The sequence below is a fragment of the Phyllostomus discolor genome, chromosome 1 (assembly GCF_004126475.2).
Source record: "Phyllostomus discolor isolate MPI-MPIP mPhyDis1 chromosome 1, mPhyDis1.pri.v3, whole genome shotgun sequence".
Taxonomy (NCBI): Eukaryota; Metazoa; Chordata; class Mammalia; order Chiroptera; family Phyllostomidae; genus Phyllostomus; species Phyllostomus discolor.
In genome coordinates, this window is record NC_040903.2 from 177,811,193 (window position 1) to 177,826,171 (window position 14,979).

At 43.3% G+C, this 14,979-nt stretch overlaps 1 protein-coding gene across 2 annotated transcripts in view; it reads left to right on the forward strand.

The window, feature by feature from the left end:
* The first annotated feature begins 11,711 nt into the window (after window positions 1-11,711).
* The window catches only part of GLCE (glucuronic acid epimerase), a 108,571-nt gene continuing 105,303 nt past the window's right edge, over window positions 11,712-14,979 (forward strand). For both annotated transcript variants that reach the window (XM_028505590.2, XM_028505591.2), the window contains exon 1: window positions 11,712-11,920. The gene's annotated coding sequence lies outside the window, so the exon portion shown is untranslated. The remainder of the gene's footprint in view (window positions 11,921-14,979) is intronic.

Sequence of the window (14,979 nt, forward strand, 5' to 3'; positions counted from 1 at the left end):
GATAAGTTGCTTGATATAGAGTTCTCTATTTCATTTAGTTCTCATTCCAGAGATTTCATTTAGTTCTCATTCCAGAGATTTCTCTAGTTCTTTCATTTGGGGAATGTTTCTTTGTCTTCCCATTTTGTCTCCCTCTTTGTGTTTATTTCTATGTATTAGATAGATCTACTATGACTCCCAGCCTTGGTAGGGTGTCCTTATGTAGTAGGTGTCCTCTGGGGGCAACCATTTTATTATGTTCATGAAATCCTTGGATCAATATTTTAGGCAAGCACAGCAAGAAATTCTTTCTCTGATCCATGATGTCTGGAGTAAGGAACCGCTTCGCATGAATACACACGGACAACAAAGGTCCTGTGGAGAAAAAGGGATGGCATGGCCACTCTCTGAGAGAAAGAGAGAGGGTGAGAGGGCCCCAGCCCCTGCCTGGATAGGCTTTTATTGCTTCTCTGGGTACATTACATGGAGAATGGTCCTCATTTACTATGCACAGGTTCACTGCAGGGGATTACCTTTTACAGATAACAAAGGAAAGAATGTTGCTAATTACTTCAAAGAGAAGGATGTTACACATCTGGGGGAAAAGTGGTTGAACTGGTTACACTCCATACTTGGGAGGTTTAGCACAGACTTTAAGAAGTTACAGTTAGCCCTTGCTGCCTCAATCCAGGATGAGGGAGTTTTAGCAAAAGCAAGTCTCATAGCAGTCTAGGTACAATGTAGGCCTGATTCCCCACAGGAAAACCTCTCCATGGGCATGGTCCTGTGTGCCATTCACTCCCCACTGGTTTTCCACATGGAGACTGAGCCACATTTCCATGCCATGTGAAGTGGTTCCCTACAGTCTGGGACCTCAGCTGGGAAGATGCAACAACTGGGGGTGATTCATGGCCAATGGCTAGACTCATCTGGATGTATCTTCACTCACATGTCTATCTATTGACTAGAACATTTACACATGGCCTTTCTCTGTGGTCTTGTCACAGGGGCTAGTTTGGATTTCCTCCCACAATTGCAGCTGAGTTCAAAGAGCTGGTATTCTAAGAGCAAGGCAGAGGTACATGGCTTTTTAAAATAATCTAAACTCAGATGTCACAGAGTGTTTCTTCTGCTATACTCTATTTGTTGAGGCAGTCCCAAACTTTTACCTATGATCAAGGAAGAAGACAAGATGGGACAAGAATCATTGTCATCATATAAAAAGAGTACATGGGATGGGAGATGGTGTTGTGGCCATGATTGGAAAATACAGTCTGCCAAGCCCTCTCTATTTGAAGATGAAGAAAAAGACAAAGAATTAAGATATATCTACTAAGGGTAGAGCTAGGACATGAACCACTTTCTTCAAATTTGAGTTCCTTCTACTTTACCATGCTGTTTTGGGCTCTGGGTTTTATCTTTCTAAATTGACTGGTCATTAACTTCATTCAAATATGAATTCTCATCATAGTGGTGCATGACCAGCCCAGAAGAATAATGTCTTCTAGTGCATGCAGTATTTTGGTCTTATCTGTTCTCAAGAAATTGGAATGATAATGTGGTGATCATTTTTGCAATACATACAAATATTGAATCATTATGTTGTATACCTGAAACTAAAATAATGTTTCCTTTCAATTATACTTCAATAAAAAAATTTAAGTGGAAAATGTATATAAACTCTATTAAAATTAAGTTAAAAGGCTAGCTTCCAGTCAAGCATTAGGAGCATAATTGGTACTTAGAAAAGGGTTGTCTTATTGTTTGTCTGTTTTTTACGAATCAACAACTGATGTTAAGTCCTTTCCAAAGTCAGGTGCCATATGAACAATCTTTTTAGGTTTCTTCGATGCTTTGATTATTCCTACTTGAAGTTTAGTTCTTTCTTCCTTTATTCTCGTAACTCTTAAGTGTACTTATTTCCAATTTACCAATGGAAAAAAATGAGAGGTGAGAGACTGAGAGAACCAAGGATATAGGGTAGAGTCTGAGGAAAGCATTGAATTCTGGAGGAAGTTGTGAAATAGAAAAATTTTAACTGATGCAGCAGCCATAGATTGAGAAGTGACAATACCTGGTTCTATGTTGGACATAGAATCCTGAGACAAGTTAACAATGATCCCTGCCATTGAGGGCTTCAAAGCCTAAAGGAAATGATATCTAACATAAGCAATGTTAAAGAGAGCCTGACCAAAATACCGGTGGAACACAGAGGCAGCAGCAACAGGCACTGCCTGGGAGATTGGAAAGCTTCACAGGGAGATAACATTTAATTTAGACTTGGAGGGAGAGGTAAGAGCTGTCCAGGCAGAGACCATGGGTGGGAAAAAGTGCCAGGCACAGGGAGTAGACACAGTAGGCACAGAGACATAAAAGCACATAATGTGTTTTGGGAAAGGTCGATATCTGGTCAGTGCCTTGGAGGCAGGTATAAAAAGTGGAAGGAGGCTGGAGCAGTAAGTTGAAGTCACATTGTGAAAGAGTTTTAGTAGCATCCCTAGCTACCCCTCTTTCTGTGAGTTTTATCTTCCTCATAGTCCCACTTTACCCCTACTTCTGAGACCCCGCTCTCTGCCATTCCACAATTACAAACCTACTCTGGAAGGTGTCTGACATTGGTCATTTACATTATAGTGTAAATGAGATTATTTATAGCCTATAAGCCAATGAATTATTTCTTGCAGAGTTTTTTAATTATAAATTTGATTTCAGCTTATAAAACAAAAGGTTGTGTCTCTTTTTTAAAAAAATGTGGTGGAAATTCTTTCTATGGTCAATGAATTTTCAGCTCACAGTGAGATTCTTGTGGGGAAACATTTACCATTCTATACCAGACACTGAATCCTGAGCTCAACTAACCAGTTGTCCTTATCATTCTTGTTTATTTTGAGCTCCCTTAGTCTCTGGATGAGAGCTTAATTACCCCAAGAGCTGCTAACCACTTCTCCCAATAAACACACAGTACACCCCATAATGACCAACTACAGGACTCATCCTTCACATACAGCAAACCAAACTCCTAGGCATGGGACAGAATGTAAATGTTAACAATCTCATAGATCATTGCCTATAAAAACACTTTTATGAGTGCCTAAGTAACAGGCGACTGTCCAGTGCCTGCAGCTAGAGTGTTAATTCCACCTCCTACTAGCTGAATGAGATGAGTGCTGATTCTCTATGTGAGAACATGTGGATTATAGTAATGTGCAGGGAAAGCCAGACCTCAGCAACACATTGACACAGTTCATCCACAGTGCTGCAAGGGAGGAATGAGGATGTTGCCTTGGGGCGATTGGTTTCCTTTCCTTGTTGATTGCTGCCAGGTACTGCCTGGCCTCCTAGCTCCTCAGTGCCCCTTCTCAACTTCCACTTGTTGCCACCCTTCAAGTCAACCTGACCTAGTATTAGAAGGCAATTGGCTGATCACTAAACGCCATTCTTGCTGCTTTTTCTCAGATTAGTCTTTTAACTTCTTCTTCCTGTCATCTCTCACCTCCTGACCTTATAGACGGTCTCTTGACTCTTATCTCTCTTCCTGAGCTCTGGTTTCCCAATGTTCCACAGTGAAACTGGCTTTTTCTCCACACCCTGCTGTCCTCTGACAATGTTCACCAATGCCACTTTGCACCCTCCTGTAAGCACCACTCTACGAGATTCCTCTCTGAGTATTATTACCCCAGAAGATTGACAGAGTCAGCCCTACTATGGCTACTGCTTCTGCTCCTCCAAAATGTCTCTAGGCCAGAGGAGAGGCTCTTGCCTTGTTCTCCTGTGTCCAAGCCTCTGCCTGGTGCTGCAATCCTACTCACCAGCTTTACATCTCATCCTTCTGCTCCAACCCCTGCTCTGCCCCATTTCTTTTTAAATGCTCCATCTTGTTTCTTTGGAATGACAGCCCTGTCTTACCATCACTGTAGAAACAGTGCCCTCAGGAGCTGGAGTCCTGTGGGAGGGGATCCCCAGTCCTTGGATCGCAAGACTCCCTCTTGTCATGCTCAGTTAATGACAAGCTAACACCACCTTGAAGACCCTAAACTGGACTCTGACTCTTTTCCAATCCATCTCATCTCTGGTCACTGTTTTTTGTCACTTGTCACCCTCCATGGGCTTTCTGCTGTCATCTACTGCTGGGTATCCTCAGGAAATGTCCCTATCTCATCAATTAGACCAACTGCTAAGACAACCCCAAATCTCAGTAGCCTAACAGATAACAGGTTTGTTTCTCACCCACATAGTTCAAGTGTTTGACAGTCTACCACAAGGTGATTCAGGACCTGGCTTCTGCCCTCATCACTGATTAGAACTAGTACCTGGCTGCACCTGGAAAATGCAATCTTCCTGTGTGTCAGGAGCAAAAGGAATGGTTGGTGTACAAATAACATGGTCTGTGCTGCATAAAGGAGGCATCTGTTTTCTAGGTGTGATCTCCTCCCAATGTAGCCCCCCTCCCCTGCCCCAGTTTATCATTCTGCCCAAAGCCTAGAAAGGACTGGACTCCTGAGATGACACCATAGGAATGACTAAAGATGTGGAGCAGGGCTTTCGTCGTCTACCATCTGAACGGAACATGGACCCCAGGCACTCTGCAGAGAACCTCAGGCGCTACATGATCTCACAAATTGGGCTCTTTCTGACAAGCGTCAAGTCTTTCATTTCTTCCAAGAAATATTCTCTTTTTTCTCCAGAGAACTTGTTCAGAAAAGAGATACTCAAGTGATAGGTGCCTCACAAATATCTAGATAGAGGGGAAAATGGCATGAAGAATAAATTAGACAAAACAATGTAGATTGCCATGGAAACAATCTTTAGAACACACTGGGGAGAAAGAATCATTGTTAATACAGTTCATATTTTGCAGAGATATCCAATCATCAGATTCAATTCTGGACCCTTCAATCATTCTGTTTTCAAAATTCTGGGGTTGTCACACCCAGAGGGCACATGCTCGTTTTCAGGGAGCCCTTTTCTTCCCCATCTAATAATCTTTAATGAAGGTAATGCTTTAATTATGGCAACTTATTGTTTCCCTGTTGGTTAATTTAAAACAAGTGAAAGGTTAAGTTACTACTAACGCAGTGAGTTTACTAAGCTATTCCAGAAGTATTTTTTTTTCTAACAGCAGAGGCTTATAAGAATATGGGGAAATGTGCACAAGGAGAATGGAAGGTTTATCGTTTGCATTGCATGGAAAGAAAGAGAAGCCATCCTTAACTACTCAAAAGCAGTTTTTCTCAGATTTTTCTGCCCCAACATATGTACAAAAGTTTATAGGTATGGATGACTCTTGGTCAGTAATAATGATTTAATATGGATGTTTAAACAAAACTTCTGGGGATTGCTAATGAACACTTTGTTTTAGGTGCTACTAAAAACAAAAGGTCAGAAGAAGGGCAGTGGCTTTTGCAAGTGAGGCCTAAGAGACATACGGTCACTACGGCCCAGGTGCTGGCATGGAAACGCAGAGCCTGTTGTGGTTATCTGCCCACTAGTTTCACGGGTTCCATCCCTGACCGCTCCCCAGGCTCCCAGCCTTCCCGGGGAAAGGTTGGTTGTGTTTTCATCGGAAGGCAAAGCCATTGTCTTATCTTGTGATCCCAGAACCAGCTGGATCACAAGTCATACTCCACACACCCTGAGGACTTCTAGAGAATATGGTTTGTGTTCTTTTCTCCCCTTTCCCTGTCCTTCGACTTCCCAATACATGATATGTGCAGGCTCAGGGAGAAAGAGTTAGTTCGCTTGCCTGAAATAGATGCCAAGCCTTGGTAAAATTATAAGATTTCTTTCTTACCTTCTTCTATTTATTTTTATGTATATTTGTTGAGTGTGTGCAATGTACAGCAGGTCCTCAAATAATATTATTTCATTCAATGTCATTTCATTGTAAGTGATGAGAAAAGAAAGGGATACCTGGCTGGGCCACTGTGTGTGTGGAGTTTGAATGTTCTCCCCATGTCTGTGTGGATTTTGTCCATGGACTCTGGTTCCCTGCCACATCCCAATGTTGTGCACATGAAGTGAGCTGATGTGTCTATCCCAGTCTGAGTGAGTGTGAGTGGGTATGAGTGGCCCTGCGACGGAAGCACATCCTGTCCAGGGTGGGTGCCCACTCTGTGCCCTGAGCTGCCAGGAGAGGCTCTGGCCACCTGAAACCATAAACTGGAATAAGTGGGTTGGAAAACAGTTCTTTTCCTTGTTTTTATAAATGTATGTATAGCTTACACTTGGTTCAATGTTTTATATTAGAAAATGTTTTGGGTCTTTATTTATAAGTTTAGTGATGTTTTTGTGACCAAAAATAAACCATAGGAACTTGATTATTGTTAGTATCAATTGGACCATGGTAAAATTGGTTTTCTTATATATCATTTTGCTTTAAGTAAGTTCCCAAGAACCTATCCATGTTAAGTGAGGACTTACTGTATCTGGCGAAGGGGAATGGAATAGTGGAGATTGGATTAGCTCAAACAAGATTCATTCCTGGAGCAAGGGCATTGCTGAACTAAAGCTGGGCTTTGTTAGAAAGAAAGAGGGGGTTGGGGTTCTTGCTGTTGGCTAGGTAATCAGGAGTGGCTGCCCAGGGAGCCTTGTCATCAACTTGTCTGTTAGCAATTGAGAATTTACTACATTCAATGCACTGTATACTTCTGATTCTCACATGGCTTGTGCACTTAGTAGCCATCCAATAGGAATTTGTTGATTTTTTTTTTCAAATTGATGGTGAAAGGTTGAGAGAAGTGTGTAGAATTCAGTTTTTCTGAGATCTCATGGTTCAAAAACTTAATTTTTGCCCTCACTGTTAAAGGAAATGAAAGATCACCACATCTGTGTCATGGCCACTTAAATCATGGAAATGTAAATGAATCTCAAATATATCTTCTTAGCTGTAAGTCATCTCCTGGGTAACTTGTAAATTATTTGACTCTGTATGTATGGCCCATCTATATGACTCTTATACATGTAAAATGAATTTAGACAGGCAATGTATGTTACTTAGCTAACCGGTCTCCTTTCTACATGCCTTACTCCCATTTTTTATTTAATAGGCAAATTGCTCTCCCACTGAATCTTAATTCACAATGTTATGACTTCAGAAACACAGTTTTATATTTAGAAAGAATTTCAATCTTCTTACTGTCAAACATACTCTGCTCTAACATGGACACTTAACACGGTCTGGATGTCAATTTAATTTTGACACAGCCCCCATAGATGGAATTTTCAATTTTTTATTCTTAATTAATATGGATGGGTAAGAGGATGTTTGAGGTTTTTCCCTCTCTGTTTTCATGGAAACATATACTTTACCATAAGATTGGATGACAGTAATATGTTTGTAAAGCACTCTAAGCTTTTGTGAGCGAAAAGTGTCTCTACTGCTCAAAAGCTACTATTAACTGCCTCCAAATGCCCACCCCCCTGGGGTTGTTGTTATCTCTGAATGCTATGATGCTCTTGACAGTCTGTAAGGCACACGAATCTTTGTTCCCACCAAAATATGTTTTCTTCCACTTTCTTTTGGTGTAACAACACTTGACTTGTAGATGTAGCAAGTTATGGCAACAAATCCATTGTTCTTTGCCCTTTAGGTCATGTAAGTGCCTGATGATTACTAGGATGTGAGTTTTTAGATTTTTGTTTAGGAGTAGGAATGGACTGAACTATTCTCAAGACTCTCTCCTTGAGTCAGCTAGCTATGGCTTCATAACTAATGATTTCAAAATGAAGTGGCTTAAAACAATAGACATGTATTATCTCACACAGTTTCTGGGTGGACTGGGAGAGGCTTAGCTGACTGGTTGTGGCTGAGAGCCTCTCATGAGGGTATACCAAAGTGTTGGCTTGGGGCTGCAGGTCTCTGAAGGCTGGGCTGGGGTTTCCAAGGTGGTTCAGCCACACAGCAATTGTCTGGAGGCCTACGTTTCTTCCCATGTGGGTCTCTGCCTGAATGTACCTAAGACAGCAGCTGGCTTCCTCTCAAGTGAGTGGTCAAAGAGAGAGACCGAGGAAGAAGCTGCAATGCCTCTTACAACCAAGCCTCAGAAGTCATATACTGCTGCTTTTGCCATATTCTCTTTATTGGAAATGAATCACTAGTCTAGCCTATACTCAGAGAGAAGAAAATTAAGCTCCACCTCTTGAAGGGAAGTATATCAAAGAATTTGTGGACATACTTTAAACCACTACTTTTGATTTCTTCCATTTGTCACAGGGTGTTTGCAAAAACAAACCAAAGTCAGAGGTTCACGGTCAGCAAATTGACAGATGAGTACTGCTCCCTCAATCTTGGGGTAAGTCATACAGAATTTCAGCCTTCCAACCTAACCAAAGAGGTGTTCTACTCAAATTCTAAAAGGATGGAGTGGAGGCTGGGCCTAAGAGAGGCAGATTTATTTCAGCTTTTCACATAATACTGTTTTCTATGTCCTCTGCGAACGTGCAGTGGCCAGGAGGTAGCTCTTCCCAGGGTATGTGCAGAGTGGGACAGCAATGAGGATGGGTGCTGAACAGGGATAGATGTGTTTGTGTTTGGTTGTAGTTGCCTGAATAGGTCAGAATCAGGCAGCAGATGGTAAGACCTGAGTAAGGAGTTAGTTGGTTCTGTTCCACTGCTGATTGGCAAAGATCAGCCACAGATGGTGAGAGTGAGACTATGAGTAGAATCGACTCTTGGGATCAAGCAAGTGCCAATGCCTCCTGCTGAAATTATCTGCAGCACCACTGAGAGATCTGCAGAATCCATGGGAGGAATTCTAGGCTTGGATCTCAGAAACAGAAACCATGGTGGTTCTGGCTTTTATTGCAGGATGTGAGGAAAGGAGCACTTGGTACCAGATGGAGAGGTTGCAAGAACAGAGCGTGACTGTCAGACCACAGAGTGAAGCATTGTGCCATAAAGACAGATGGTGAGAGGGGTTGCCCCCGTCTGTGGTGGCTTACTGCCTTTTTAGTACTTATCCTGCCTGTGTACCCTTCACGTAGGGCCTCTTCAAGAGCTTCTACTTCCAAAACATTTTAATTTAGAAGACAAACGTAAGTGTTCCAAGCTTTAGTCCAGGCTGAACACTTTATAGCTTTTCTTTTTTCCCACATTTAGATACATCTGGGATTCTGATACACTAATAAGGAATCATAGAATGGTACAATTTATGAACTCAGGCAAAAGAAGATGCCATACAAAGGCAAAGTAGAGTGAAAAATAAGTTTTCTTTCCAGTGCATTCCTGCCATTAAGATACCAGTGCAAGAGCAGAGAAGGGGGGAAGCATAGAAAACAGAGAGATTTATACTTCAAGATACAGATCAATTCTACAAGTCATTACCCTACCAAAGAAATTCAGTGGTTCTCCTAGTACTACCTATAGACGCAGGTGGGAGAGGCCTGCCTTTAAGGGGCTCTGCCCTGGCCCCTCTCCAGCTGCACTCCTACCTACTGAACAGGAGACCATCAAATGGAAAATAATGTGCCTGTCCAGAGCTGACCTGACCCCTTTAGACCTTACTCCAGGTACCCAGAAGTCAGAATATTTTTGCCCAAATGGCCCTGAGCCTGCATCCAGGGCCCATATGGGCTTCTCCCTTCGATCCTGAAATATTACTCCTGGACCTGTGGAACAGCCAAGAAATGACAGCTTTATAGAGGGAAACATGGGAACAAAGTTTGGACATGTGGGTTGGAGTGCCCAGGGAATGTGGAGTGCCTTGCAGTGTGGGCTGAACTAGCTGTGGGAAGCAAAGGGGGTAAGACTGCTCTTTGTGGGGACCAGCTCTCCCTGTTCCAGCAGGGAACACTGAGAAGTCCCCTAATTCTAAGTGCAAACCTGGTCTTCCAATTTTTAAATTTCATATATTGTTGGCTTGTTTTACAGCTTTTACATATTTAGACATTCGACATGTGGGCCTCCACATGCAGCATTTTTGTGGGTTCTGCAAACATTATGGTTGGTTCTGATTCCTCATCTAATACAGAAGCAAGTTGAATCAGCTGGCTTGGTTTTTAAAGGCCTTTTATTATTGGCTCCTCTCTAATACTTCCTTCCACTGCTCTTCTGCAGGAATCTCCCATCTACCCAACTGGTCTACCCATCACCAGGCTCTGCTCATATCATTTTCTATGTGCTCAGGTTCACACTATTTTTCTCTGAAAGGCCTCCGTTTCTGTCCTGCATTTGGATAGACTGAGCTACTGTTTTAAGACCCATCCTCATAGTCGTGTCTCCTCCCTCTGGACTTTTGTAAGAGCTTTTGTTTGAGCCACTTATTGGCACTCAAAGTGTACAACTGTGTGAAGTCATTTTTCTTATTATGCACAATGTGTGGCTATAAGATAAGGAGACATCAATATGCAACAGTTTTCAAACCAGGAGAGTTTTTTAAAAAGTCAGAAGAATAGCTAGAGAATCAGTAGAATATGGTTAGTCAGGTACCAAAGGAGGTGTAGGTCAACACTGTCTAAGGGCTGCAGCGAGGTCATTGGGAAAGATGTCCCCAAACAGGCCATTTGTCCATTAGGAAAGAGGTCTTTTGTGATTTTTGAGAGAACAGCAGATTGTGTGGGCAAAGGCAACATTATAGTGGGGAAAAATAGAGATGAGAAAGTAGAGATAGCAAATATACTTTGTTTCTCAAACAGTATAATTCTGAAAAGAAAGGAAAGGAGCTAGAGTAGCTTGAGAGTAGTTTTGTTCTGTTGAAAAGATGGAGGAGATTGAGTGTGTTTGTGGAAGAAAAGTGCTAGATTAGAGGGGGATACTGATGAGAAAAGAAAAGATAGTTGATTAAACAAAATCTGGGAATGGCTGAGATCCAGTGCACAAATGCTAGGGTTAACCTTGATGAGAAGAAGGCACTTCTTGCTGCTGTAGTTAAGGCAATGAGGAGGGGACAGTGAAAGAAGGCTACAGGACAGGCATAACAATGAAGAGAATGGATTTAAGGGCATGACTCTCCGTGTAGAGGACAGACTAGGAGAGCCAGAATTTTGGGGGGTGGATCAGATTTCATGTATTTAAATATCACGTTCTTCATTCATTCCTTTCACATTTACTCAGTGTCCTGTGTGTGCCAGACACTGGGGTCTACAGAGACACGACTTTTCATGTAATTTGCTGTATTGGTGACTCAAGTAAGATTTACTTTTTACTTTTCTAGAAGGCTTTAAGTAGAAATAAATGCACGAATCAGAAGAGAGTACTTTGTCAGACCAGATGTCCTGAACTGGGGTTTAGAAAACACGGACATCTGAACAACGGCACCATGTTTGAGATGGAGAAGGATGAGAGGCCGAGATGGGGGAAAGGTAGTTCAGACAGGGTAACCAAGCAAGGTGCGCCTTCCACTAGGAAGATGCGGACCTTGTCCCCACTTCAGGCAGAGCTGTAACCAAGGGTAACAGAGCCTCTGCCTACACAGGTGTGAAGACCAGCTTCTTCCCTAAACCAGGTGTATCAGCAAAGGCTGTGCAGGTCCAAATACAAGCCAAACTCGCCATCCAAGTTACTTTCCCCCTGAACATCCACCGCCTGTAACTACTTAAGATCGGTATTACCCTTGCCCCTACTTTATTGATGAGGGGGCGGAGAAGGGAAGGAAGCGGTGGGCGGGGCGAATCGCCTTTCCTATTTTACAATTGGTCCTAATAGGGCTTGAGTCACGCCTCCTACGCCGCCGTGGACAGGCTCTGGGCACTGTCACTCGAGCCGCCGCTACCGCCCCTCGTCGTGGCCCCGCCCCTCGCCGTGGCAGGGATCTCGCGGGAAGAGCTGCGGGCACGGCTGTGGCTGGGGTTCTTGCTGGCGCTGGGAGCGGGAGGGCTCTCCTCACACAAGCGCTTCCTCGCGGAAAGGTGGGAGCTGCGGCAGCCGCAGGCCTGGGCCACCGCTTCTCTGTCACCTCCTTTTCCTCAGGGCTTCCTCGTCCGCTTGCCCTCCGACGCTGCCCAGGTAAGACAGCCCGGAGCGCGTCTCTGCCGAGGAGCGGGTACGAGGAGCAGCCGGGGCAGCGGGCTCCCGACGGGGGCGGCTCCGGGGGCGGCTCCCGGGGCAGCGTGGCGCTGCCTGGTGGGCGCGAGGCTTTGGCTGGGTTAGGCAGTGCGGAGGGTGAGGAGGCGGTGAAGTGGGATGGGGTGCAGGCACCCAAGGGCGGTGTAGCGGGTGCCAGGGCTCGTCGGGGTGAGGGGGCGGTTCGTTGGGGGTCTTGGGGCTCTTCTGGCTTGGGGTAGAGGTGGGTGGTGGCAGAGAGGGTGCCGGGTCTTTGGGATCGAGGGAGATTTATCAGGGTCCTGAGGTTCCTTGAGGTGTTGTAGTGGGGTTCCGGGACAAGGGCTTCCTTTATCGAGGTTTTAGGCTCTTTGGGGGCATAAGATTCAGTTTAGCAAGGTGCTGGGTTTCCGAAGGGGCAGATCACTGGGGTCTGGAGGGGTCCTTAGAGCGGGAGCGGGTGTCTGTTTCCCATTCCGGGAAGGTAGAAGCAGTTTATTAGGGTTCCGGGGAAAGGGGTCTGTGTATGTGAGTCTCCGGGCTAGAGTACGATGTCTTTCTTCTGCGTCCTGCAGGGACCGGGCCGCCTTGGTGTGCTGCGGGGGGCGAAGGGTGTACCTCAGAGATCAACGTCTTTACCGGAGTTTTTGCTTTGCCCAGAGGGGGGCAGTACCTTGGCATGGTCTCGAGTCTTTTCGGGGGGCAACAGGGCGAGTTAGGCGGGTCCCCGGGTGATCTTGAATGGAGGGTGCGGCTCATCAGGCGCTGGGGTGGCTCTCAGCGAGAGGGGGGCTTTAAGTCGCATCCTGAGTCGGCCCAGAGGACAGTCTGTGACATCCTGGAACAGGTCTTTCTTTCCAGATGAGAATGTACTCAATGCTTAGTTGAAGGGTTGATCGGTTTTGTTGCTTAGTTGGAGAAATAGTGGGTTTGTTTTGCAGTTTTCTTTTCTCTGTCCCAGGATCCCTGTGGGGCGTGCTGGTCTCGCTGCTCAGGGAACAAGAGCGGCTGCACTCTAGGTGGGGGTGTAGACTGTAGGTTCTTTAGGAGGTGAGTGCCCTTAGGTTGGGTGTGGAAACCGCTAAGGATGGGGAGAACGAAGAACGTGTACTTTAGGTGGTTTGGGTTTCCTTTCCTTAGGTGGTCTGCTTTGCTGATACTGCATTATTAGATCTGTACTCAAGTCGTGCCTGAATATTAGGCAGAGGCAGGTGTGCTGGGAGGTGTATTCTGGATTCTCTCCTTTGAAAAGCATTTGTGGAGAGGCATAACATCAAGTTTAGCCTCCAAGTAACATACTGGAATTTGAAGTCCCTAAGCTAGAATTCTGCCACAGCACGGTTGAGACTTGTCAGTGTGACTAACAGAGCTCTTGTAGGGAACCTCGCTTACCAGCTTGATTGTAAAGGTACAGCTAGTGGTAAAACTTACGTGGAGTTTTTGGTAACTAGTCCAGATTAAGGAGGAATTAAAATAAAATGATCTGTATATATGTGTGTAAGATTTAATAAAAATCTATAGGTTAGAAAGTTTTTGCATTTGCCTGGCTTTTTATGATAGAGGCCTGTAAATGAAGTCTAATGTGGCAGGCAGTGGGTCCTGTACAAATAGTAATTCTGTAATTTTAGGTAAATAGACAGATTTGAGTATTTCAAAGCAAAGAATTTTGCTTGCCTTAGGCTTTTTCTTTTGGTCTTAGGTCCAGAAATGCCAAGGATAATGTACTTAATCCTTGAATCTTGCAATCATTTTTTAAAAAAAAGTGGAATCCTACACAGTAATATTTAACTTTTTGCAGAAATTAGATTTTTTTGTTATACTTCAAACCAAAATACCCGATTGACTTTTATAACTATCAAAATTGACCAGCTGAGCAGATATTTGTATGGTACTACGGCCAAAAAAAAAAATTAAGTAGACTTTCCCCCCTCAATTTTGAAAGACAAATGAGATATTAAGCAGATTTCAATAACTTTTTTAATTTCCAAGTAAACATACTTATCAGTCAACAAGTATTTGATTATCTCCTAGGTGTCAAGCACTGGAGGTACAACGATTCCGGCCCTCGGTAACCTACGTGGAGAGAGGGAAAGACAACATATACATACACACATAAAATAATCGAGATGCCAATAAGGAAGGAATAAACAGTGTGCTTGGGGTTTAGCTCACACCCCTGAATGATAATGTAATTGATGCCTATTGTGGTAACTAGAAACCAAGCAAGATAATGGTCTTCCTTCTGAATTATTAAAGAAATATTAAATTATGAGAAGTAGAGTTTGGGTGTTAAATATGTATTGTCTCCGAGGATTAGCACCTTTTGTTATGTAAGCATAAAAAGTCTGTATGGACACACATCAAATTTATCAGTGTTGGGTTTTTTTTCAAGAGAAAATTTCAAAGACACAAGACAGCTATTAATTTTATGTTTTTATATTATTTAAATCTATTCCAATGAGCAGACATTACTTAAGTGTAAATTGGAGAAGTCAAAAGTTTAAAACATTTTGGTCACTGTGCAAATTTGTGAAAAGTACAGTATTTATCAGGCTCTGTGTCAGTGTTGCCACTTCTACTTGTGTGTACTAGTGGAGGAAGCACACGTATTTCAGGATCCCAGAGTATAGGGGTGGGGTGGGGAGCAGGACAAAATAAGAAAAAGACTGGGACCTAAGTAAAAAGTTAAAACATGTTCAAGATATTGGAAATTTATATAAAGATAAATTAATCTTAGACCTTTCTTCTTTCAAATTTAATTGTGTCCTAAGTTTGACAAAGGAAGTTTTCAGATTCCCTACAGAAGAATAGGGTGTGGTTTTATAGCAAAGAGGGAAGTGTTATCGTAGCACAGAGGTCAGGGAGAGTTCTTTTTGTGGAACATATGCAGATCTAATATGTTTTTCTTGTAAGGCATGTGAAACATAAAAATAGTTTTATTGTTCATTATTAAACTACTGAAATTACAATACCAGAGTGTTTTTTGGATTATCATTCAGCATTCTAGAATTATAAATATGCTA